This window comes from Pezoporus flaviventris, unplaced genomic scaffold, assembly GCF_033815535.1.
Source record: "Pezoporus flaviventris isolate CSIRO_AGI_PZ_B2104156 unplaced genomic scaffold, CSIRO_AGI_Pfla_v1 ptg000078l, whole genome shotgun sequence".
NCBI classification, from domain to species: Eukaryota; Metazoa; Chordata; class Aves; order Psittaciformes; family Psittacidae; genus Pezoporus; species Pezoporus flaviventris.
The window spans coordinates 12748052-12775168 of record NW_026892626.1 but is presented as its reverse complement, the minus strand read 5'-3'; the positions used below and the strand labels follow the sequence as shown (position 1 = coordinate 12775168).

General features: G+C 42.7%; 1 long non-coding RNA gene across 3 annotated transcripts; it reads left to right on the top strand.

The window, feature by feature from the left end:
• The first annotated feature begins 473 nt into the window (after positions 1–473).
• Positions 474–26319, top strand: LOC133279725 (uncharacterized). Of its 3 annotated transcripts, none has more exons than XR_009746962.1 (3): positions 474–573; positions 25339–25673; positions 26182–26319. It is a non-coding gene; the product is annotated as an uncharacterized LOC133279725 (long non-coding RNA). The 3 variants fall into 3 exon arrangements; XR_009746960.1 differs by lacking the exon at positions 474–573 and adding an exon at positions 12812–12931; XR_009746961.1 differs by lacking the exon at positions 474–573 and adding an exon at positions 20915–21141.
• Positions 26320–27117: the final 798 nt, after the last annotated feature.

The following is a 27117-nucleotide window of genomic DNA, read 5'->3' as shown; positions in this document are numbered from 1 at the left end:
GGATTTAACAACACTTACATTCTGCCTTTGCTTGCAATGTCAGAGCAAGTCCTTACCCTTAAAATCTGAGAAAACAAGAGGGTTTCATGCAGTCTTTGACTACAACAGTTAGGAAGAAAATATTTTCTGGCAAAGCAACCTCTTCTGATTCAGTGGATTTTTGAAGGAGCTAAGTTATCACCCCAAAATAAATAAAAGCTGAAACATTTTCTCTTCAAGTTTATAAAATCCAATATTTTGTTCATTTCCTGTTCATTATTACGCACGTCTACTTTTCCTGCTTTGTTTTCCAAAGCAGGACACCCTCAGCTTTGTACAGGGCTGATCTTGGTGGGATGCTGTGGCAAGAAGTTCTGGCAGTTGTCTGGGGCACTCACCTGCAAGACTGCGTTACCCTTTGCTATCAAAGAGGCACCGAGGGCAGACTGCACACCTTTTCTTCTTCTTTTTGTTCTTTTCAGGAATGGATCCTTAAGAAGACTAATGCAAGTTCTGCTCTGAAGGTTTGATTCTAGATAATAAAAAACATTTCTTGCTGAGAGGTGACTTCACTGAGTGCATGCCCTAGGACAGGTAAGCTAGTAAACTCGTAAGCTTGGGGTGAGAGAGCACCTCGCACTTTCCCAAGCGTGTCTTCATTATAGCTAAGGCTCTTCATGTGAATCCTTCATTACTTAATGCCACAAATCGAAGCATTATTTCATAGCACCACAGAACAATTCCCTTGACCATATCAGAAGAAGGAGTTAATTTTTTCTCACCAAACTACATTACAATTATAATCTGCACCAGAGAATAATTTATTCCTCCATTCCAATGCTGGCAATGCTTTCTCACTTTCACAGAATCAATTTCTCCTGCTATTGGCATAACTGTAACAAAGAGCAGGAAATGGTATCAAATGTGTCCATTCTACTGACATGGATTGTAATGAGAGTAGAAAGCAGGCCAGCATCAGCTCTCATAGTGTCAGTAGCATAAGCCTAAGTGCCAAGCCATTTTAATTAATTATGTGCTAATAGTCTCTGGGCTGATGCAGCATTCAACATACTCTGTGTGTACAAGTTATGCTCAGTTCTAGTTTTCCTTTTTGAATAAAAATTAGCAGTAATCCTTCAGTTCTGTGGAAGCCTTCTGTTGCAATCCAAAAGTCAGTGCAGCATTCAGGCTTCATATGTACTCTACCATTCCCTTAGGCCATTGTTTAGATGGCAGTTTTAGGAAAGTTAAACACCATTAGTATCCTGTTTTGCTTTGGCATGGCAAAGTCACTCCAGAGCTGCTATGGGTAAGGTTTACAACTACTTTGGGACACCAGGCAGCCGAAACAGCAGAAGGCAATGGCAAATAGGATCCTAATAGCCACAAATTCCTAGGGAAATGTTTTCTTTGGCAGATACTTTTTTTGGTTTGGGTTTTTTTTTAATGTCATCTCTTCCCCTATGGAGTGGCTGTCCTGGTCTCTCAGTCATAGGCTGATGGACGGTCCCTTATTGTTGTGAATAAAAGAATGTCCTCTGTGGACCTTTTTCACTGTGAAACTAAATATTTTAGAAGTGCCTGGACTGATCTGGAGAACTCTTACTGTGGTTAAATGACAAATCAGAGGGAACGCAAAATCTTCACATGGTGCTGTGGCGAAGTCCTGGAATTGATGGTGATTTCTCTGGTAGAAAACAGCCCTGGAGGAAGGCAGTTCACAATTCAAGGATGATTTGAAAGGGTTTGGGAATTTGCTGTTTGGCTCCTGATTTAATTGTTGTTTAGCTGTAAACACTCCCTCAACCCAGAGTGGATGGCAATTATCAAATTCAGAATAATTAAATGATTGTAAGTACTAATGAAGTTCCTAAATAACCAAAGATATTCTAATGCAATAGGCCTTAGAACCATGTCAGGTCTTTACATCTATGAGATTTCAGCTTAAAAATAAGAGATGCTTTTCTCCTAGCTTACCAAAGCACAGCTGTTTTCAGACTAAAATATCTCTTCTGTCCAGGCAAGAGAGAGCTGTAATATTCAGGGTATTTAGTAACATAACAAATGTACAATAGTTATGTTTATTTTGACTATTCTCTCTCCCAATTAGTATTTATTGTGAAAAGCCAGATCATAGCTTTCTGTGCAATTGCCAAAAGGTAATGTGTGCTATAGTCCCATTACTAGATCATATTCATAGTTTTCTCATGCCACATCACATACATACAACCCAAGAATAAATTCAAGCTCTTTTGGTGAGACTACTTTTGACTGTGAAGAACACAAAAAGGGCTCTGATTAAAAATCTGCCTTTCTGATTCCCATGTTATTCCATATAAAATAAAGTCTCTCTGATTTTAACTCACACCCTTGCCTCAAAGATCACACTTTGTCCTCTGGGTGCGCAAGGCCACAGTATTCTCATGAGCATATGGACCTTTCCGTAGAGGCAAGCATGGTATGTGCCAACGAGATCATGAGAAAATCACTGCCTAGCTCATTGATGGAGAGCTGTAATTTCAGTTAAAGCTGCTCTCTTTGCTGCTTGAAATGAAGATGAGTAGAGCATGAGGCTGACTTTGGAAGTTTCTAGTGGTAAACATCCGGAGTCTACTATCCCTGTCAAAAGGGATAGATGTTTCAACAGCTAGTCAGCCAATTTCACGCTAAAATTAAAGTTGTCAGTCATCAGGTGTCCTGCCTGGTAGATAAGTGATATTACAGTTTCACATACCCAATCTTTTTCCATTGGTCAGAATTTGATGCAGAATCCTTGCTGGCATGCCATTGACACATAAAATGTAGCAATTATTGCTAGCATTTTATTCTCAAGGTTTTTTTGGCACATTGAGCTCAGATTCCCATTTGCTTGGTTTAATACATGTAAACAATCCAATTTTTCATCAGTTCTGCTCAAGAGCTCATCAGTGACTGCATATGGGTGTAATCAAGTAAGCATCGTTTACTAAATTCAAAGCTTAGTTCTTTCATTTCCATCAGTTCCCACTTCTTCTTAAATTTTCTAGAACAGCTCCACATTTTTAACCAGCATTAGGCAGGATTCTTTCCTGTTTGTTTGTTTTACTCTTACCGATATAATTTCAGTTCTTTTTTTGCTGCTTGTAGTGTAATTCTACTTTCCCCGCATAATTCCTTTGCAAAGCCAGATGGACAGAAATGGTCCCATGCCATGCTGAAATCCTCTGTCTTATTTATACAAGAAAAATCTTGTTCCTAAACAATTCTGAAGAATGTGTTCATTATATAATATCTACTGAATTTGTCATTCAACTCATTGTTATTTCATCTTTCATCATTCTGCCGTTCTCTATACACACGTACTGGAAAGGGGAAAAAGATAAAAGCTGTAGAGAAGATGGTGACAGCAATCCTGTGAGATGGATGAATTTGTCTGTCACTGTTTTGCCTCCATGACAACAAGCAGAGTTTTGCTCACCCTTTTCTCCTCTTTTCCCTAAAGTATACAGAGCTCCCTTGGTGCCACTGCTGGGGAGCAGAGTATAGGGCCTGTTGCTCAGTGTCAGAACTCCCTACTTACTTGCTGATTTTCTGTGCTTGGGATTTCATGTGTCTGAATACTCCTGATGTGCATCTCTGGAAATGCATTCGTGGAAAAAATACATTTATTTAATTGGAAGTGTACACTGGACTCTTTAGAACATGTATTTGTAGCAAGTTATCTGTGGTACATACCTTGCATCTTTATTCAGGTACAGCTCTTCAAAGCAGTCTTTCAAAGGGCAGAAATACTCAGTGTGGTGCTCAAAGACTGAGGTTTCATGGAAGAGAGAGAAAAACCCTCCCACTGCAGTTAGACATCTCAGGGACATCAGCATTTCTTCCTTCTTCCTCCAGTGCCTATTGCTGCGCTGTTATGCTAATCACACTTGTGGAGACAGCCTGTACATTTAATTTGGTACAATGGCAAAAAGCCATCAAGACGAAGACAGTGGCTGAGTTTTTACCCCTTTGCCTCCTTTGTCTGTCAGAGCTTTTTCGCTCAGTCTGTTGTATTCTCCATGCCACCACTGATCTCAAAGACCAAGAGAAAAACCATTTGGGCTGTGCAGCACTAACAAAGCTGCACGGTCTTTCTGCTCACACTTCCATGCCAGCCCACGCGCCCAGGAGTGAGGCTGTAGACCAGAGCCTGTGCCCAAGCAGGAGGAGATGTGCTGGGGAATTTCCAGGAAATTTACTCTCTGGCACAGATATTTTCACGCATGCCTGGATTAGCACTGTCCTTAATTGAAATCATCCTGTCCTCAGTATGCTAATCCTACCCTTTGTGGGAGTTCCTTCCCCTCCCTGCCCTTTCTGCTTGCATGTTTGCAGCTGAGTGTCACTGTTACGGGAAGTGGCATGCTGTGTTCCAGCTTTTTTCTACCTCTTTGAACTGAAACAGTAAACCTTTTCCCCATAGGCCTTCCTATTTTTCCCTTTTCTTGCACAAATGCTTCATAAAGTGCTGAGATCTCCCTCATCTGGACCCAGGTACTTTGTGATGACTTTTAAATAACAAGTTCTCTCTCCTATTGCATAAAGTTTCTCTTTTTTTGCTTGCCTGGGACAGAGTGGCTCACCATTTTTACTAATCTTCCGGAGTTTAAGGTGCTTGAAATTCTGCTTCCAATAGCAGAAGTTAAAAATTGAGCTAGAAAAAGAACACCAGCTCCTCCTGTCCAGTAAGATCAGATTCTTTAGCTTACTTTGATCATTGTATGTTGATTTGTTTCACTACAACTCCTCATTTGATCTTACTATTCACGTTTTCCTTGCTGGGCTGTTGTGCAGGACTGCTGTTTCAAGGTTCACTTACAGTAGCAAGCAGGAAATTATGTTCTCTCCTCAATGGTCAGAGTTTCCAGCTCCAAAAGGTCATCTGTAGGAAAAGTCTATGTGAGGAAGTACAGTAAAGGTATGGAAATTCTTATCTAAACCAGTGCCACTGATTCACAGAGGGCACACAAGAATAGCCTTCCCTGTGGGTTTTAAGACAGAGGAGGAAAGACAGCCCCTAGCTCATGAGTTTCCCTATCAAGCAAGAACAGCGTTGTTTCAATTAGCAGAAGGACAAAACGAGCTTGTACTTTTCAAATTACTCATTTTCACCAGTCAGTCCTAAGGCCCTGATTCAGCAAAGCAATGAGGCCAAAATCATTCTCTCCCAGCAAACCTCGCCATTCCAGTTACAACACAGGCACCTTAAAAGCACAGCTCTAACTCATGCCTTCATTTGCTACCATAAAGAAAATAACCTGATCCCTTTGGGTGCTTCTTAAATTAACTTCAAAGGGCTTTTCACATGGAGAATTTCTTGTGGGGGCACACTATAATGAAACAGCAATGAGTTTTAAGGTTCCTCATCTCAGAAATGTGGCCATGTTGCAGCATTATAGCAAAGGTAAAGTCTTTACTGTAATGGTCTAGAGGTCAGGTTGAAACCCCTGGTTTGCCTCTTAAATCCTACATTTATAACCCAATAAATAAGCATTTTTTAGCAATTTGATTTGTTACTTAAGTGACAAACCAGATAGTTAATTCAGCTTGAATGCTATATTAAGGAAAAAATCATATAGTCTACAGAGCAATACGTTTGAAAATGCTTTTGCAGTAAGACACTAACAGAGCGTTTATAATACTGGATGAGATAGTCATGGAAAAATGGTGGCGTATTTGTAGAAAGCCACCAGTTTTGTGCTATTTCCTTCCCAGTCGTTATTTATACATCTTTTGTATTAGACTCATTTCTTTAGTAACTGCATATGTTAGTAACTGAAGTTGTAAAGGTACCTTTGCCTTTAAGGATTGTTAGGTTTGGATTCAGTACAGAGTGAAACTAGAGCTTTTTCTGTTTATATGTTCTTACACCAATAGGTTAAGGCAGACTTTTTTTTGCCCTTCAAGTTTAGTTATGGAAAAAAGGTTAATTAGTCACAAGAGGTGATGAACAACGCAGTGGAAAGTTTTTGTGAACAAACTCTTTGGAAAAAAATGTGACCTTAACAAAAAAGAAGCTGAAAGCATTAGGCATCTTGTAAACAGTTTGGTTTTACAGCTGCTAAAAGGGTAGAATAGATTGCAGTCCCTGAGCACTGCTCAGGAATGTAACAAGTGAAAGACATCTTAAACACCCTAACCAACATGTCAGGAGTCATTGGAGTAGGCAGGATAGTGCTATGGTTGCTTCCACACATGGCTATAAGTGTCTGTAAGCTGTAAGGCCAGTGTGCGGTGAGAATTGTTACAAGCAAATTCTATTAAAGTGCTAGGGACCAGAAGATGTTCTTGCACCATGGACAGTAGTTAATCAGCGTTAGAGTGTTAACACATTAATACAGTATAGGTTTCTTCCCTGAGTTTCAAATATGACAGTGTAAGGTGGACCCTGTCTATGGCAAATAACACAAAGCAGTTGTGGCTGAGGTCTCTAAATGGGTAGGTCAAAATCCAGGAACTAGGTGTTAAGAACTGTGGCACTTCTGATCTTGCCAGGTGCCCATAAAAACCTGACCCCTTGCTGTGCAAAGGTTTGCATTGTTCATAGTCAAGCATGTGAGAAGGAAAGAGGCTGTTTATTTAATGGAGTTAAAAAATATGTTTGTTGTTACGGCTTTGTTTAACAAAAAGTACAGAGAATTGTTTCCTAAGACTGTGCAAGAGCTGTGGTTTGATCCCGCTGATAATGGGTGCTTTAAAAGCCATTGGTATTAGCAATTACTTGTAGTTGCTAGGACCACTTGAAGAACTTCTCTCACGCAGTTTGTTGAGAAAGAAGGCTGTTTTCTTCTGGATCATTTGCCCCGAAAAGCTCTCCTCTCTTTTGAAATTTTCAAAATACTTATAAGTTGCAGATGCAAGAGAAAAAAAACAAGCAAAAAGGGGCAGTGATTTGTTGTCGTTGGGGGTTTTTTAGTTGTTTTAAATTTCAAAATCAAGGAAATTTTGTACATTTTATGTTTAAAATGACACTTGTTGATAGCTATGGGCCAAGATTATTTTTACTGGTTTTTTTTTCAGATTTCGTTATTTACCAAAGTGAGTTGATATTATGAAATTGCATTTTGACTTTGACAGAAATCTGATTCCTGCCCAAACCTGGCTATTCTCTCATATGATGATAAGGTTTTCATGTCGTTCCATTCTTTCAGAAACAAGGGTTAGCTCCCCAGTTTAGAGACAAGGATGTCGTGGGGGACAGTGTCGAACGCTTTACACAAGTCCAGGTAGATGACATCAACTGCTCTACCCCTGTCCATCAGTTCTGTAGCCCCATCATAGAAGGCCACCAAATTGGTCAGGGAGGATTTCCCCTTAGTGAAGCCCTGCTGGCTGTCACCAAGCACCTTGTTGATTTTCATGTGCCTTAGCATGCCTTCCAGGAGAATCTGCTCCAAGATTTTGCCAGGCACAGAGTTGAGGCTGGTCTGTAATTCCCCAGCTCATCCATTTTCCTCTTCTTGAAAATGGGGGTTATATTTCCCTTTTTCCAGTGATCGGGAACTTCACCTGACTGCCATGATTTCTCAAATATGATGACCAGCGGCTTCACAACTTCATTTGCCAGCTCCTTCAGGACCCACAGCTGGGTTTCATCAGGACCCATGGACTTGTGCACATTCAGATTTTTAAGATGGTCTTGGACCAGTTCCTCTCCTACGGTGGGCCCAAGGTCTTCATTCTCACAGTCCCTGTGTCTGCCTTCCAGGACTCGGGCGGTGTGGTCAGAGCCTTTGGCAGTGAAGACTGAGGCAAAGAAGTCATCCAGAACCTCAGCCTTCTCCAAATCCTGTGTAGCCAGTTCTCCTGATAGCTTCCAGAGGGGGCCTACGTTGTCCCTAGTCTGTCTTTTCTTTGCATTGTAACGATAGAATCCCTTCCTGCTATCCTTAACATCCCTAGCCAAGTTTAATTCTAACTGGGCCTTAGCTTTCCTAACGTGGTCCCTAGCTTCCCGGACAACATCCCTGTACTCTTCCCATGCCACCTGTCCTTGCTTCCACCTTTTATAAGCCTCTTTTTTCCCTTGATGTTTCCTGAGGAGCTCCTTATCCATCCAAGGAGGTCTCCTGGCCCTCCTGATGCACTTCCTTCTGGTTGGGATGCAACATTCCTGAGCTTGCAGTAGGTGACCCTTGAATGCCGACCAAGAATCTTGGGCCCCCCTGCCCTCTAGGGCTATTTCCCATGGAACCTTAGTGAGCAGGTTCCTGAAGAGGCCAAAGTCTGCTCTTTTGAAGTCCAGGGCAGTGAGCTTGCTGCAAGCTCTTTTCATTGTTCTGAGGCTCTCAAATTCGACTATCTCATGATTGCTGCAACCAAGGCTGCCCTGGAGCATCACATTTCTAACGAGCCCTTCCCTGTTGGTGAGCACGAGGTCAAGCACGGCACCTCTCCTTGCCGGCTCCTCTGTTACTTGCAGACGGAAGTTGTCTTCCACACGATCGAGGAACCTCCTGGATTGCTTGTGCCGGGCTGTACCATCCTTCCAACAGATGTCAGGGTGGTTGAAGTCCCCCATGAGAACAAGGGCCTGCGAGTGTGAGGCTGTTCCTATCTGTCTATAGAGTGCTTCATCCACAGAGTCCTCTTGATCAGGCGGTCTGTAACAGATCCCCACAGTAATGTCTCCCACTGCTGTTTTCCCTTTAACCCTGACCCACAAACTCTCTATTGACTGCTCAGAACAAAACAAGTGACAGCAGAATTGTGTCTATCAGGGCTGAGGTGGTGCTCTTCAGAAGGGAATGGTGTACAAAGACCGTCTCTGTGACTCACCAAGCCCATAACCAGCTGTGCAATCCAGGGCACAGAGAGCAGGGAAATCAGCTGGAACAGCTTACATACACTGAGTTGGACCTTGTACAAATTACTTTAGGGGGAAGATTCCTCCCATAAAAAAGATCAGCTTAGGCTGGAACACAACAAAAGCCTAATTTTTCAATGTTTTTAGTGGGTTTTGACAACAGAGACCTTGTGCTGGCTTGTTAAACTATGTCAGACAAAATCTGTATGGATTTTAAAGGAAAGATTCCTAGAGGCATTTACTGGATAACAACAAAACTCTCAAGGGGGTTTGAATATGCAGAAAAGAAATCAACTAAACCCACCAAATTCATGGTTGGTTACTTACTGATCACAGCCCGCAGATGTTTCAGCCCTGCGGTAGCCTGGGAAGGTGGGAATGAAGGTGTGAATTTAATTTCTCTGACAATTTTGTTCTTGTCACAGTTTTTTCTTAGCTGATGCAAATCTGAACTATAGGCCCTGTGATGGCGAGGGTGACTGAGCACTGGCATGGGCTGCCCAGGGAAGGAGGTCAAAAGCCATCTGGACATGGTCCTGGGCAGCTAACTCTAGGTGGCTCTGCTTGAGTAGAGTGGATGGACCAGATAATCTCCAGAGGTCCCTCCCAACCTCAACCAGTCTGTGATTCTGTGGACTTGGAGCCACATCCAGTGCAGAACAGGCTCAGAAATCCCTGTTCACTCCTGCACTAATGATCTGCTCTGTTCACACATTTCCTGAAGTGAATCTGGTTTTAGATGGAAAGTCTTGGACATAAGTGACTATCATGATAGGAGGTAGATGGTTTTGGCACATACAAATGCATATTGCTCAAAAGGAACAGAGAGGTCTTATTCTACTTTAATCTCTCTTCTTTCTCCCCATATGGGATGAGTGAGGGGTATCCAGCCAACTGGGTCACCTCTATGGATGTCAAGAGGAGGGTGAATAATTAGTAATTTTTATTTGATTCATTTTACACCTTTTCTCCCCCCTTGGCCACCTTACTGAGCAGACAGTAACTTCCTTGGAAATGAGTCATCATAGCAAACCCTTCTGCAGTCAGTTTTTGATACACAGATCATTTACAGCATTTATTGATCAAAATTATAATTGTTTCTATCAGACATTTCAGTCTTGGGCAATACTATAGCACGCTCACTAGAGGGACAGTAAATGCAGAAATCAGATGTTTACCATGATGAATCAACCATTATGACTTTTAAAACCTTTGTTTTCTGGAAGCTCTCTTTGCCTTAAACATATTATTCATGCCAACACATTTGCTAAGAAGTCTGAAAAAAAAACCAAAAAAGCCTGAAGACAAAACAGATAGAAAGGAGGAAACACATATGTTTTAAAATGGAAGACTCATTCTTCTAAAGACATTTGTATGTTTGTCTAAGTCTCCAAACATGAGCCATTTTTTCATTTTGCTGAGACAGACTTGCAGCTCAACTAGATTTGACATGAATTAGTAAGAAAGCCCTTCCAAAATCTGCTGCTACAGGCGAAACAACATGTTGCTGTATCCAAAACATCCAGAGAAGTATTATGCAAAGAGATTACTCATCACCGGAGCAAAGTCTTAATTTCAAGTTCCCGGCACTGATTTATGTCTGGGCCACAGCACCAACTTCTCTCCCTGTGTGCGTTCCCTTGTGCAATAGGAAAAGGCTTTTGCCTCTCCTGCAACTGGTGTTGGCTGGGACTCGACTCTGATCCAACCCATAATGAGTTTGCGTGCATCTGCGAATTGCAACAGCACAGAGCTGGTCCCATAACACCAGCCCAGGCTGGTGACCAGCAAAATATCGAGCCTTGATTCCAGAACCAAACTATACAATCACCTATCAGCTGTGATTTTAGTTTGCCACACTCCTAACAACACCTATTTTGCTGGATGTGTGTAAACTAAACACAGTCTGAATTCCTGCGTAAGTGGAGATGATTCAGGATAGCTCTGTCACAAACCTACCACGAACTTTCAAGTATGGACTGACAGCACCCATTTCTGGAGCACACAATAAAAACTGCCATTACACAAATGCTTTACCTTTGTGGTCTGAAGGTGTGACATGGGGGTACATGGAGAGCTGCGAAGCTGAGAAACAAAAACAAAAAGTCAAAGGAACCAAAGGCTGTCTGGTTTGTCTTAAAAACAATTCATGGCTTCAAGAGAAATTTGGGGATGGTCAAATTCTTGAAATAGAGGTCACTGACTCTGCTCATTTGCCTTTCTGGCAGTCGGTATTGACAACAAGCTCATGAAGTTGGACATAATTTTAGAAACACGACAAAACCATCATTGAGTACATTCCATAGCTTCTATTCATTATTTATGAGCTTGAAAACAACCTACAAAGAGTTAATGCAGTTGCTGCAGAGGTGAGTCCATTGTCTGTGCTTCCTGCTGCTGGAACCACTCCACTGTTCCTTGTTCCTCGATGTGACCGAGCTGACTCACGCTGTATCTAAAAAGCAGAGTTGCACATCATTATTGCCTCCCACCGTGGTTTAACTGTTGATGCACAGCACTGTAAGCTGCTCGGGGAATTCCCGTCCACCTCATGGTCCTGGCAGATGGCATGTCTCAGACTTTGTGCTTCCTTTTCCCCCTGCTCTGCTCAATCCAGGGAGCAGCCTGGCATCCACAGGCATGGCATGGGGACACCTGCAGGCACAAAGTCACACACAACGACTGGCAAAGCAAAACGCCAAGAGGGAATGGCAAGGGGATGCTCAACAGCCTGAACCCCCCAAGAGCTGGAAGAGAATTCATTAAGGAGGAGGAAATGGGAATCAAAAAATTAGGTTTGGCTCTCGTACTTCCCCAGCAGGCTGGAAGGTGTTCCCAAGGGGACGTGCTGCTCCCTGGGGAAAAGGCTATTCTTTAAGGAGCGAAGAACTTGTCCCTGCATGTTGGGGAAGCAGGAGGGGTACCCTGGGGCAAGAACAGCAGCAAGGAGAAAAGAGAAAAACGGTGAAATATAGAAAAACAAAACTGAGAAAGGAAGCTTGAGAGGGAGAAACAATGGCAGCAGGGTGAGGAGAGGAGCTGGTGACCCAAAGACATCCATCTTCCCTGTGCAAGTGAGAGGGGATCAGGTAACACACAAGGTGGTTAAAACAATGTCTTTGCACTCTCCTGTGTGTTCTAAGAGGTAACGAGAGATCTTGAACTCTACAGTTTAGATTTGGGGTTGTCAGCCCAAGGAGCTTTCACTTCCCATTCCTTACTGCCTAAGTGAGATGCTGGGAAGCCACAGAGCACAAAGCAATGCTGCTTATGCTGCCATCACTCCTATTTTCAGCTCCATGAGCTCCAGAGGAGCGAAACAATGTGAGGGGAGGATGGGAGAATCAGGCTGCCCGGACACCTCATCACAGCTGTGATTTGCTCTGCTCTAAGGCATCCGATGGAAGAGGTTATGGCTGGGTTGCTCTGCACAAGTAACATTTGGATGTGGAGAATTCACTGGCTTGGGTTTGTGTTTTATTGAGTAGCAAAAAAAAACCCTTTGATTTTCTGCTGTGTTGTACAATCGTTTCTGAAAAGAGCTGTGGGGCTGGCAACAGACTGCAGAGTGAGAGACTGCACATACTCCATGTGGGATTGGGGTGGCACGTGCCTTTCTCTCGTGCATTGTTGCAATGGGCCATTTTACCTGCTTTTTGGGAAACAGAAGGGGGGGTCTATTCCCTGATTATGTGAATAATTAGATCTGTTTCAGTACTTAAGAGGGATTGTTATACAGTCCAATTTCAGGAAAGCCAGCTTGTTTGGAGTGGGGCACAGCCATACGGGTAGAAGAGAGATGCCATACTCTGTACCAGTAACCTCCTCAGCCTCCTTGAGGGGACTTAATCAGGCTCCTAACTGTGCTCAGGTGGGCTCTGACAAATTCAGGCCCAGCTGCCTAAAGTCCTCCATTTGCAAAGGTATTTTGTTCTGAGACTGCCGTTTAGCTGGTCACTGTGTTCTGCCAGCCTCAAGGAGAGCAGTTGGTGGCAGCTGTGCAGGGTCAGGACCTCATAGAAATTGTTTTCTACACCTAAATTAGGTGTCTGGACACTTTTGTGCTTCAGAGGTATGCTGCAAACTGAGTGGTGGTGGAGGCTGTGAAGTGTGATGGTGCATAAGGTAAGAGAGCTAATGCAGGTATATTCGGATGTATTTTGTTGCAGACTCTGCGTGTTGCTAAGGATGAACTGAGGAACAAAAAAAGCAATGATTTTTTTAAATTGCTTCTGTGGAAATCACAGTGCATTTCTTGGTTTGGTCCTGCGCTTCTGAGGTTTTGTGTTGTGATGCTGAGTCCCTTGTCCTGCCTTGTGAGACAGAGCCATGGCTGTGCTTACAGACTTGTTGATGCAGTATGACCCACAGGGCTTAATTTTGAAGAGCCTTTATTGATTTGTTAGTTAGGAGAGAAGTGATAAGCTGTCCTTCTTACCAGCTGAGATCTCTCTGGCTCCCTCAGCACAGCATCTGGGCAGTCGTGTCCTCTGCAGAAAGGCAGAAGTCGAATGTCTTCTTGGAGAAGTCTCAGGGTTCCCAGGCCAAAGCTCCTCTGCTCTTTTCAACAGGCAGTGAAAGCAAAATGTGAGCTCCTTAAGACTGGGATTTCCTTTGTTACTTGTCCAGGACTGGGCACAGACCTCGGTATGCACTGGGGGCCCGATGCATCACTTAAATAACCAAGAGATCAGGGGCTGCAAGACTGATCCAGAGGTCAGCAATGATGCCTAATGGTCTGCTCAGCTGTATCTACACTGCTGTTTCTGTTATCTGTCCTCAGAAACATCCTCCAGCAGAGGCATTGCTTGTCCCCTTGGCCAGGGACATGACCCCCCAATCCCAGGTGCAGGGAGCACTGAGCCAACCTCAGCAGCTTTTCAATATCAGCATCTGCTTCACTGGAGTGAAGTGTCTGGTGGAAATGCAGCCCTTATGGTGTATTTATGGTGTGGTGCCAAAGAGAAAAAAGTCTGAGTTAAAGCAAAAGATTTTGTTATTGTTGGTTTTTTGCTTTTTTTTTTTTTTTTATTTTTCTTTCAGACAAAAACTGTTTGAGGCAAATTTGTGAAACAGTTTCACACAAGAGAACTGGTCAAAACTTGGAAGAGAAAACAAAGTATTTGAGTCCTTTTATTTCCAGTCCAAAACACACCATTTTTTTTAATTGTGTCCATGATATTTATTTTTTTTCCAGAGGGTCAAAAACCAAAAAGTGTTCCAGCTTGGGGCTGAACAAGGAATCTCTGATTAGCCCCAAAGGATGTGTTGTGCTGCTCAGGATTTCATTTTCTTGAGGCCAGCAAGGCAATAATTTGGCATTAATCAAAACAAAAGAAAAAAGCTTTCAATTCTTTGATCATTTGTGGTCTGATATATCCCCTCTGCTCTCCTACCAGTTTGGTCTGTTGCACTGTGGGACCTCCACGTTTTCAGGGCTTGTGCCTCCAAGGCTACAACTGCTCTAGGAATAGGGAAGCCAGCATTTCCAGATGCCTGAGGCAGTGGCTCAGTGCTGTCTGACCCTGATACCCAATTTGTTCTGACCATAGTTCCTCCATCACCCAGCATGAAGAAATCTCACCCAATAATACAATAGAAACATTTCTCTTTTCATCTCTGTAGGATGTAGTAACTTTATATATTAATAAAAAAGTATTTCTGAGAAGGAATTTGATCCATTGTTATTTGAAATAGTAGTAGCAATATTAATAATGATGAAAACAAATATTAATAATCAGACAGGGGCCAGTGCTAGGGGCAGGAAAAATTACTGCAACTGCTGAGAACAGCAAAGTAGCTGTGACCCAGCTGGCTTCTGCCCTGGTTAGCAGATGCCTGCTTTGCCTGTGGAAGCTCTGGGAAGCCAACACTGCTGGGGCTGCTACTTCAGAGGGAAAGATGAAAGGCTGAGGAGCACCAGTGGCTGTGAAACCTCCTAGCCCTCTTGCCTAAGGGAAGTAAGAAACTGTTTTGTCTACTTGGCCGTGAAGCCTTGAGCTGCTTCCACTTATGCAGTGTTTTGCACTGGGGATGTTTAAAGACTCGCATGATAATCGTCGGACATGAGAACAGTAAAACAGAGCATCCCTCATATGCAATTTGTAAATATATCTTTTTTTAATCTTTCACTTTAACATAGGTAGTCATGTAAAAAGAAGGGTTAACTGGCTGACCCAAATGAATCCACCAGGCCAGTGGCAAAGCTGACTGTGACATTAGTCTTCATTTATAGAGCCATGAGAGCACCTATGAGTCAGTAACATTGTACATATTCTCATCTTACAGATAAGATACAGGACATCCAAAGTTTTTCTTTATTTGTATAGCAAATTAGAGGTATAACTTATTTTTGGGTGGCATTTTCAGCATGGGGGAAGAGCTCATTTATCATCATCCAAATATTAGTGTGCTCAGTGAAGAAGTAACTGGTCAATACTCAAAGACCTCTGTGTGTAACCTAGAGCATGAGTGAAGAATGTTGTCATGCTACATGGTGGGGTGGAAGGGGAAGGGAGTTGTGCAATTAAGAGCAGTGTGTGATGTATAAGGGACTTTTCAGTGGTTTTCTTGTTTGTGTTTTTTCCTTTGGACAGAGCAAAATCTCAATAGATGTCAGGCATGGGCAAGGCGAACAGCTGATCTCTATTTGAATTTTGGGTGTAGCTCTATATTTGCAGGGGAACACAAGTGCAGAAAGCTCCTGGGAGCTCAGCTGGACTATTTCACTCAGCTGGATAGACTTAACAAGATCAAATCCATGTGAACAGGATGAGAAATCACAGCCTTAAACTGCCTCTCAGGAAATCTTGGTTAAACATTAGGAAAAGCTTTAACAGTGAGAACCGTTAAATATTAATAGAAATTGTCATGGGAGGCTGTGCACCTAATGTCATGAAGGTTATTAACAGCAGGTTAGAAAAACATCTGTCGGGAATGTTGTAGGCAGAGTTGGTCCTGAGTTGGGGAAGAAATATGAATCACATGGCCTTGCAAGTTCCCTTTCAGCCCAACTTCCTATGTTGTTGCAATGTTGCATAGTAGTGGTTGGCAGATAAATTATAATGTATAACATAAATAGAGGGTTCAGACGGGAGATGTTCATGAGCAAATAAATCTCAGAATTATTAAACAGGCAAGCAAGAGGAGCATCCTTTTTTTTATTTTTTTATTTTTTTTTAATAAAGGCAATACATTTTCAAGGTGGGGAAATAGGGAGACAAAAATAGGCCCCAAAGAAGATGCATCAACTTGAAGATGTTCCTTGTTAAATTAAGGAATCTAAAATGAATGAAAAGTTCCTATCTTTAGGGAGAAAAGAGAGGCAAAGGGGAAGGGAAAGCACAGTTATCATTAGAACAAAACCTTAAAAGAGGAAAAGATCCTAAATAAATTAAATTATACATCTAATGAACACAAACAGACATCTACTTTCAAAAGAGATTTAACCCAATTCTTCAAAGAAAACCCAGCAGTAATTACTAAGTGCTTTTATCTCCTCTGGATTAGAGTATCCAATAAAGCTGGATTCCTAGAGGTGATGTTCCTTCTCTCCAAATTATAAATCTTAGAAGATGTTGTGTAAGCCTTTTTCTGCTTTGGCCCAATAGGATACCCCTGATGTCTGACTGCTTGTGCTGTTCTTATTTTGCTTATCAGCAAATCAACTGTGACCAGACCCCAAATGTAAAGATGAGAAAAAGAACATGAGGAAACTGGGACTTCACCTTACATGTTCCTATGAGTTACAAATCAGCCCCCCCCATCCTGCTGGTCTCCAAGTGCTTTGAGACAATAGTAGTGTTGTAATCCCTTCAGGAGAGTGACCTGGGATTGTAATGTGGGCAGGAAGTATAATAAGCAATAAAACTACTTTTCTGTCTCTGCTGGGGTGCATGTGCCCTGGCCACACAGAGTGAAACCAGTCCCTCACTTGTAAAGTGCACGTTGTGCAGCAGCCATGATGGGGAAAACCACATGGCTGCAGAGTACAGATCTTTATTTCAGGTAACTTTAAATCCCGAGTACAGAGCTCTTGGGCAGAGCAGGATGCAGATCCCTGTTGTAACCCCAAGGCCTGGGGAAAGCCTTTATTTGCCTTTTGTGGGAAGTTTCACACTAGGGCTAATGCGCCAATGACTTCAGCCTGCCACTCGGGAGCTGTTTTTATGATATGAATAAATATGCCATAAACCTGTAATGGAAAACTGAGCACATCTTGTGCTCATGCACTCACGCAACAAGTATTTCAATGTGTATTTGATTCTTCTTTATGCCTTTGGGTTTTCTACAGCATCTCCTGACTCTGTAAGTGAAATGGGAGGCTGGTGGTCTAGGGGAGATTTGCCTGTGGGGTAAGATCATGGCATGGGGTGTGATCATGGTACATGGTGCTGCCTTTTTGCCATGTAGCAATAGGCAGTGAGGCTTGGAAAGCCCAGCTGGGGCAAAGCATTTGCAGCCTGCTGCTCTTTGAGGGGAAAAGTAGAAAACAAAAATTACTCATCACTCGAAATACAGGTCAGGGTGAAAAAATACAACTCGGAAAAACTGAAGACCAGTTCACGTGCTGCTGCCTTTGCGTTTTCAGCCAGTAGACATTGTACTGGTAGCTCAGTCTGCTCACTGAGCTGAGTGGATGTTGAGCACCCAGATAAAGAGTGGCAAACATTGCCAGAAATTTTCTCCAGCTAATTCCTTCAATCCAGACATGCTCATCACTCTTCTGTGGGTTTAGACATACCCAGTGGGTAGCTTCTTTTTCTTCAGTTCCTGTGTTTTGAAAGACTAAGTCTGTCTGTTTCAGCAGAGTTGCCCAGGCTCTGAGCTGTCAGCACGGTTCATATTGGTAGCATTAATCATCTGGTAGTTGCTGTTCTTTCATTTCCTTTTGCTAACTTGTGTTCTCAGCTGCCTTTCTCTGCTTTAAAGGCAGAGGGCTCTCTGACTGACCTGTATGAGCAGGAAGAATAAGAGGCAGCCTTAGGCAGAGCGTGGGAAGGGAGACCTGCCCCTGCTGCCAGCGGTCCTGCTGGTCCCATTGGGGTTTTAGTTACACTTGAGATGTGGAGCAGCTCCAGCCATCACTAACCCCTCACAGAGTTTGGGTGTCTCTGTAGCAGACAGTCTAGCCGGTGGTGGGATGCTGCTTCTGAGCTGAAAACTTGTCACCTGCCCAAATTTACAGCCATGTAACCCCACTGCTGTTCTGTGGGGTTCCAGCCTACCCTCCACCAGCCCGGTAGCTCAGTTACTGACTGCAAAGCCAAATACCCTCACCTTCCCAGTTTTTTAACTCGCATAAATACATCATATATAAGTTAGGGTTTGGTTTATGTTTTCATTTTTCCAGATGCATACCTGAGCAAGAAGGTACGTTTGTTTGTTCACTGCAGTTATCACAGAAGACATACGGTTCTGTGATCCTTGTTGCACATCTTTCTTTTTCTGTATTTCTACTTCTAGTATCTTTCCCCTCATTATTGAGATAAATTCTTCAGATTATATGGGCTGAAGTTATCTTGGGAAAAATTATTATTATTCTTGAGATAAGTTCCTGTCATTAGTAACTGGGGTGGTTATTAGGAATAGAGTCATTGAATATTTATACAGTGTTGGGTGTGCACAGTACCTTCCAAACAGTTCCAAACAGCAACAAACTATTGCTGTTATTTTATTGAGGAAAAAAATCATGAAGTCAGCAGCTGTGATCACTGCCTGCTCTTTCAGGGTGAAATAAAGTTTGTTTAAACCAATATCCTCTTCCAAACTAAACCAAAGCATCATGCCACTTTCCAAGCCACAGGCACATGTAAGGCAATATAGGCTGTCCTGGAAGCACACTTAATCCCATGGTTTTTGAAAAGTATAAAGGAGGAAGAATGAATGAGTGAGAAAACATCACGGGAGGAGCAGGTTGGAGCTCAGTGCTGAGCCTGGACATGCAATGGGAACGTGCCTGCACATTTTTTCCTTTCCAAGTCAAAACGTGTAGCAGAACCAGCAGTAAATAATTAATTTCTTCCTATGCTTTCAACTCCATAGCCAAAGCAGTGAGAGTCACCGCATGGCCGTGTATGAAGGCTGTCTTAATGAAGCGAAGGGTTGTCTGCGTTGGAAATGCAGAAACATGTCACAGCCCAGATGCACCCAGGCACAAGAAGCAGAGCCGGAAGCCCTGGGTCACCAACCCACCGTTGGGCTGCTAGCACTGCTCCTTTCTCTCCTTCTCTCTCTTCAGGATGTACGTCCCTGTGATGCTGTGTCAGAGGTGACAGCCACCTGAGGAAAGGTGGGTGGTGATGTCCCAGTGACAAGCTGAGCAGCAAAATCAGAAGCAAGATTTAAAATGCCTGTCTGTTCTCTACAGCACGAGTACAACTAATGCTCTCTGCTTATTGCAGGTATGTGTCTAAAGTAGGGCAGCATCCAGCTAGAGGAGCCCATATCCTTAAAAGCTATGTTCTCCCCTGTGACAAACTGTTGAGCTTGATATAGCCATTGATAGGGCTCGTTCCCTGCCATGGGTAATGTGTGGAGGCAGCCAGGACAGCCAGTGTTTGGTTTTGCAATTACAGTGTCTGGCATGGAGTGGTTGTCTCAAGTGGCTGGGATATTTTTTTTTCATTTATTTATTTATACTTCTATTTTTATGTAAGCAATGTGGTAGCTCTCCCATGTATTTATCAGCGTAGTGCCAAAGTGGCACTATTTTTGCAACAAGAAAACTAGGTCTCATTTAACTTTGTTTGCAAGGTAAATCTGGGAAATAAAACTGTAACAGACTGAAAGCCATGCAGGTGAAGGCAGATTGTTGAGGTTTAGGGGTCAGATGCGTCTCCTGTAGCTACTTTAACTGCATGTCAAAAAAGTAGAAAGCCTAAAAATACATTCCTAAAAGTCTTATTCCTGGACCAGCTTCAGAGAAGCAGGACTTTAACCCAGCAAGAGGAAGTTCCACATTACTGACCTGCATCAGGAGCTCCCTTGTCCTGAGGCCACAGCTGGTCTCAGAAACACAGACCAACAGGGTTAAGCCTTCCCAAGACCAGCGTTTCTCTCAAACAACCTGAGCTCCTCACAAGTGGTCAGCAGTCCTCGGCAATGAGATGCTGAGCAGTCAGACCACACGCTGCCGCTCTCTGCCATGTCCTTGCACTTATTATATCCTCTGCAGAAGGCAGCGTTTCTGGCTCTGCTGCAGCATTAGATAATGCTCAGTGGCTGCTGTTGCTGCTTTCCCATAATTACCAGAAACATTGCTTTAAGAAGTTACAACTTCCTGGAATGATGTGAAAAATGAACCGTTTAGAACACCAGTGAGTAATAGGTAATTGCAGGCTGAGGCATCTTTAATCACTTTCAACCTTAAGTACATTTTTGAAGAGTGTAGCTCATTATTACCTTGCAGATCTTGATGGAGTTGTACATTTCTGGTAGCCTAGATTAGAAGTGAATAAAGGATTTTGCATACAGGGGGTACCGGTTGGCAATTAGAGCACAGTCTGACCTGCAGGGGCTCAATTCCCTGCTCTGCTGTGGGCTTTTGTATGGCCATAGAAGAGTCATGGATAGGTTTGTGTGTGGAGGGACTATAGTACTGCAGCACCTACTGTTTCAGGTCCCCTAAAACCCTGGTCCTGTGACATCTGATCCCTAAGGCATATAAATGTGGAATGAGGAAAAAGTGTGAGCCAGGACAGGCTGTGTAGGCTCAGAATTATGGATGTTAGCCAGCAGAAAAGATTACACATCAGCTCCATTGCTGCCCAGAGAAAGGTGCTGCACTACTTCTGGCACCTCCAGCCAAAAGCCCACTAAGCCCTGTTGTGACTGAGCTCTGCATTTCCTGCAGTACAATTTCTGATCTATAAAATTAAGGTAAGAAGATCATCTTATGTACACAGGTAAGTGCATTGATACAAGTTCCTCAGCCCTCTCTTTCAAGTGGTGCATATGTAGACATTATATAGATAAAGAGTAAAATGAATGTTTTCTTTTTAATTAATATGCCTGTTTTCCAAGCTTGGGCACTCTCTGTCCCTGCACAATATGGAATCTAGGAGTAACCAGGATTAGTGACCGAGTTTCCTTTGCAGATGTTTCCCAGGCCCCCAGAGTAATGCCATTCCCATGCTTGTCCCAGTCTTGTCCCATCTGCTGGCTGCTCTTTCTTCCCCAGTATGACCATTGAACAGCATGTTCTCAGCTATAGCGATGCTTCTGCCTGTAACTTCGCAAGCAAAGAAACCACACCACCTGGCTGTGGTGAAGAGATGAAGCCATGCTCCAGCCACAGGCAAATACCATCATCCTTCATTGCATCTTCCTGAGAGGTATGTGTCAAGCAGCAGAGCATGCACAATCTGTATGCTGCACCCCAACTCACTGGCCTAACACCTCTGATGCTGTTCTATAATTCCCATTCCTACCATCCGTCTGCAAATGCCCTGAATTCATTACCAGCATTTTGATGAAAACTGGTTTTCTCCCACTTAAAGTATTTCCAAATACATTTTCCCACTGCATTGCTCCAGACATCTCCTGCCAGCAAATGGAGTTCTCTTTCCCCTCCTCTTGGGGTAGTGAAAGCCTGAACAGAAAGGACCTCTGCTGATAGCACGCTTCCCTGTGTATCACTACCTCACTGAGCATCTGAACCCCATGTGCTGTTTCACAGTCACATTTTGGGGTAGCAAAGGGATGGACAGCATCCCAAGGGTTTGAGGATTTATATGTTTTTAATTTGGATTTATATTGCTGGAGCAGGGAAGGGCAGTGTTTAAAAGACTCCCTGCACCATCAGGAACCTGGCCACGTCTATGACTGGCGTTTGCACTGCTAATGAGACCATTTCTATTGTAATGAACTCATTACTGTTTTTATTGCTATTGTATTTTGCATGTTTCACAAATCATGCAGGGAGCTGCTTTTTATTTCCACTTTCTCTGTCTACCTTGGAAACTCTCAGGGCAATCCCAATGTCTGCATAAAACAGATGAATGAATTAACTCCTGTGGAGAGACTGAGGAGGGGTGGCTGCTCTTAACTGGTCATAGGGGGCAAAAGAGAGAAAGGGGAGGATTGAGTTGTGCCTGGAAACTGATAAAGTAAGGAGTTCTCGTGCTGCTCTGAAACCCAGTGACATTTTTATAAATGTATCTATCTCTTATTCAGGAATGTTTGCACCCAATTGGTCTGTTCCTAAGAGGGTGCTTGGCATATATATTATGCTCTTTGTCAACAGTGTCTTCCAAATATTGATTTGGATCAGACTTTATTTCTCTGCCATTTTGCAGTATTTTGCTTTAATGAGCCTTGGATATGATAAGGCAAAGTTCTGGTGGCGCAGCAGTGTTTAAGTTCCCAGAGTCGCTCAGCTAGGCTGATTCATGGCCCTTGAGCTACTCCTTTCCCTTTTTGTGCTCCAAATGTATGTGCAGTGGGGCAGTCCTCAGAGACAGCTCTTGCTGGCTTCCAGTGATCCTGTTGGCTTGCATTGCTTTGGCTTCAGCTCCTTACCATTACCTATTCCAGTTGGCTTCTCAGCAGCCACTGCATCAGCTTTAACTCTTAGTGAATAGCCAATATCCTGGAAATAATCCTCTGCTAACTTCAAGCCACTTAGCTTCAATAGTGCTCCATGAGATGCATCTGAGAGAAGGAATCAAAATGGGTAACTCCACAAGGACCCTGTGGAAACTTCCAGAAGCCTCTGGAGTGCAAATCACTGTGAATCAGCTGCTGGAAAATGATATTGCTAGACCGTATTACTGCCACTGATAGGTGTCACTGTACCAGTTTCTGATGGAGCAGAGAAGACATTAGGATGCATAGTTATGGTGGTGGTTGAGCCTTGCTCTGAGCTTGGGCTGAAGACTGCAATTCCATTGATCTGGTTAAGAGAGGGTGTACCTGAGGGTGTAACCTGGGATGTTAATGTGGGTGTTTCTGTTCTAGAAAAGCATGCTTTATCCTCGGCAGAGGGAAGACATATCCAATGTGGACATGGCTACCTGCCACACTGGATTCTTCATCAAAATAACAAATCTTTGTCCAGACCCATTTCTTTTCCTTGCCTACACAATTCGGATATTTTCAGCTAAGTCTTTTGCAAAGTCCAGGAATTGCTTAAGAAAATTAATTGCCGTGAAAGAACACAAACTACAAAAATGTAGGTGTGTACATCTGCTTGGTGTTGGAGCTACTAAGCAGTGTTTTGAATCTCAGGTTTGTTATTTTGTTAGTTTGAAGTTGTAACTCTTTGACAAGCTCCTTCTGTCTCACTTATTTCCTCTGCTGAGACATCATCACTCTTTCAAGCCCAGGGTTAAGGCTAGCCTGTTTAATACTCTGTAGACTTTGATGGCATCTGGCAGTAGTACTGCCAGCTGTTGCAGAGAACATAAAGAAGCAAGCAAGAAATCAGATTAAAATAAATAAATAAATAAACCCAGGTGACTGTGTTGTTCAAAGACACAGTCCTCACAAATTCATATTGAAGGGAAATTTAGATGCAAAACTTCCATGCCTTTCAGCTGAACCTTCTGCTACCTTGCTTAGATAGCTCACCAAGGGCGCAGGAGACAGAAATAATAGATGTAGAGGCACAGTACATACCGCTTCTCCTTCAGGATTTCAGTAATTATTTAAAGTGAACCTAAAGCCCTTTCACCACCCCCACCCCCCCCCAGCATCTTAGAAATGTCTCTGTGTTGTTGTTCTTTTATGAGCTTTGTGTTGTGCTGATATTTTATGTTTAATAATGTGTGGAGTGAAATAGGAGAATTAGCAAGAGTTTTGCTTCTGGCAAGATTATCCACGCTACCCACCTCTGGCTGGCTGTAACAAGTGTCTTTTCTGCAGATGTCTGTGGGTGCTTTGGGGTTTGTGACAAGCTGCTGTGGGATTTGACTCCTGCTGCACAAACCAGCAGGAGTCAGCTGAAGTTGGTGCCTTCCTTAGGAACTTGTGAGAAGGGGAAAGAAACAGAGTGGAGCAAACTGTCACCCTTTAAACTGGTTGTGTACAACCAAAATCTCAAGGGAATTCCCCCAGAATAATGCAAATAGCCACTCATCAGTCTCTCCTTGGTGGAGCTGCTACAAGCTTCAAAAAGGAGCTCTTTCCTTCCACCTACTCTAATTCCACCTTCTCTCCATGAGTGTGATGCCTCTTGATGGGGTCCCCTCAACTCATTAGTACTTTTGCAAGCAAGTAAGTGTTGGATACCAAGATCACTGTAAAATACATACATAATTTATCTCTTGCTGCAGGTTAATAAAGGCTGCAATAGAAAAAATGCAAAGAAGAAACTTATCCAGGCTGTTTCTAGGGTGTGTTTTTGGTTTTTCCAGGGACTGGCAAGTTTTCATATGTAGCTGCTGTACTGAGAACCTCAGTGTCTGATCCCAGCTGGAATCTAGAAGGATGAGGTAAAATGTTGGGCATATCTTTTGCAAAATGTAAGAGGGTTTTGGTAAAGGGAATATCAAAGCAGGTTATAAGGATGGAAAAACCCTCATATTAGCACATGCTGGTTGAATCTTCCTTTTCAGAATTTCTTTGTATATTTATTGTAGCTATTACCAAAACTCCCTCAGTTATCCAGTCCCTGGGGTTCAATAGATCTTGCATTGCAACTTACCTGAAATGCTTGTATCCCACAGGGCACAGGGGTGATGCAGGGAATGACAGTGACAGGGTGGCCAGTGTATAAAATAGTCAAGAATTCCAATAATTTGATGATTTGATGACGGTTTAACTTCATTTTTAGGATGGGATGGACAGGTGATAATTGAGCAGTGCTGTGTCCAGTTAAACAATGGTGAAGACGCTGACAAACTGATATCATTGCTGACTGAAGACGATGTTCTGGTCCTGTATGGCGTTTCCGACATGCAGTGATCCAAGTGTCATCTTGTGCTCATTTTTTTTTTTATGGCTCATTTCTCTCTTTTCTGGTTCTTTCGCCTCTCTGCTCATGACAGAAGGAGGATAAAATGTCACCCCAGGTTACTTCTGTAATAGTTCCTATTGTGCTTTTCCTTTTCCTTTAAAAGAATTAAAGTGTTTAATAAATAGAACTAAGATATTACTCAGTAACTTCAGAAAGAGAAAGCTCCAAAACCAGGCTAAGCACCAATATCTGTGAGTGCCAGTGGGCCCTGATTCTAAACACTCCTACTGAAGGTGAGGGTGAAGATCAAGTCAAAAGAGGTTGACTGGAGCAACCATAGTTTTGCAAGGTCAGCGGCCCCTGTATTTTTGCAGTTTGTTTTCTTTCTTGTCCTTGCAAGTGGGGGAATGTTGTGCTTTCTCTATACCTCTGAATTACAGTCGAGAGTCAGCTGTGCTATCAGTTTGAATTTGGGGCAGTAGAAAATTACTGTGCATTAATGCTTATTGGACTTGACCTGATGACCCATTATCTTGCAGAAGATGGCTTACAGCTTTCATTTGTGACCCGGACTGGGCTAATTATTGCAATTCCAAGAGAAGCAGTAGTGTAGTTAGGGTCCTAGTTTTTATAGGTCCTCAGCAATGAAGAGGTACCGCAGTGCAGCATTTCCCTGGATTACTCTGCCACCCCTGTTGAACCAGAACATCAAAGGTACAAATCTTCTGCAAACTTTTGGCCTCATTTCAGCCAGTTTATGTGATATCTGAAGTACATTCAGCAGCAAATTGCACTGGAAGCTGTTCTTTTGGATTTTCTATTTATGCAATGCAAGTTGATGTGAATTTGAATTCAGATCAGTGATCTTGTCAGAGTTGCCATAGGTAACTATACGCAGACCTAGAATGTCTTCCTCTAGATCATATCTATGGATGGTCTGCACACAAAACTGAAGTTTAAATCCCACAGGTAAGTTTTGGGTTTTTTTTTTAAACATGGTCCTATGCTTATGGATTCTCCATTTTGCATGCTTAATTCAGCAATCAAAATCAAACGTGCCTTGAGCTCCCCCAGATAAAACCACCTCTCCAAATTGACTCATACTGTGATATTAAGTCACACTGGTGAATTTCCTAGCTAGCCAACTGTGCTGTTTAATTAGGGTGCCTTTCCAAATCACCTTCAATAACATTGTTGTAACATATGGGCTGAGATTTAGCCATACGGTCCAAACACAGATACAAAGCACAGCACTAATTGTCTGAACACACAGAGAGCTGCAGCACACAGGCTGTGTGTTCAGATAGGCAGAGATGGGAAGACAAGTCCTGCTTTGTAGGAACAGTGTATTTATTTATATTTTTTTATATAATTTACAAGTTCATGATGAAATAGAATAAAATGAATAGAAAGAGATGTTCAGAGCTTCAAATCCACCTGCATTGCTCACTAATCTACTTGACTTGGGCTATCCTAGGAACTGTAGTGCTGCCTTTGAACTAAGCTCCAAAGTGCTGAAGGAAGGATGGACACACAGCAAAGGCTTTACTTTGGGTGGGCCATTTCTAAAATGCAGTTTCTTTCTACTTAAAAGTTTCAACTGAATCAGTGCTGCCAGGTTGCAAAGAATTATTGCCTTTTCCTGTATTCATGGCAGACCAAATCCTACAACCCTCTGAAAGCACAGGCTGCACTTGTAAATACACCTTAAAAGTGGACAGTTTATTCAACAAGGAATAAATAAGCCTCAAGCAGAACATTTTGTTTCCTTCTTCATGCAAAGGCAACCATTTATTTTCTTCCACTATGTAAGGCCAAGGGACTGCACTCCAGTCAGTCAATCTGATAGCATAACATAGCGAACAGGTAGCACTGGCAAAAGAGAAGAAGCTGCTACTTCAGATAAATTAATGATAGTTTTATAAAGAAGATGGAGCTGTATGAAGCACTAAGGTACATAGATCAAAAAAATACATTAATCTGAGTATGTACCAGTCTAGTTTCAGGGATGATTTGTGTGCCATACACAATCAGCTCTGAGGTTAAGAAAAACAGGTTAGTTATATGGGTTGTGGTTATCCAAGAAGTTGGAGGGTGTTTCTGTGAGACTGTCAGTAAATTCCTGGGAAAACCTATTCCTAATTTATTAATTCAAAGTAGTATCCGTGGCAAGGACCATTTATTCTTCAGTATTTCCAGAGCTCCCTGGCAATGATGTTAATAACAAATACTTCTTTAACATTACTTATTTTTTACTAAAAGGCAACACAAACTGCTCGTCCCCAGACAGGAAGAGTTAATCAGAATTTTAACATCAAAAAGTTAATGTTATCATCTCAGAGTTGCTTATTAGACTCCTTCACTTTAAACTTGTATTGGAAAGGGATACTGGATGCTTGCCATACTTCTCAGA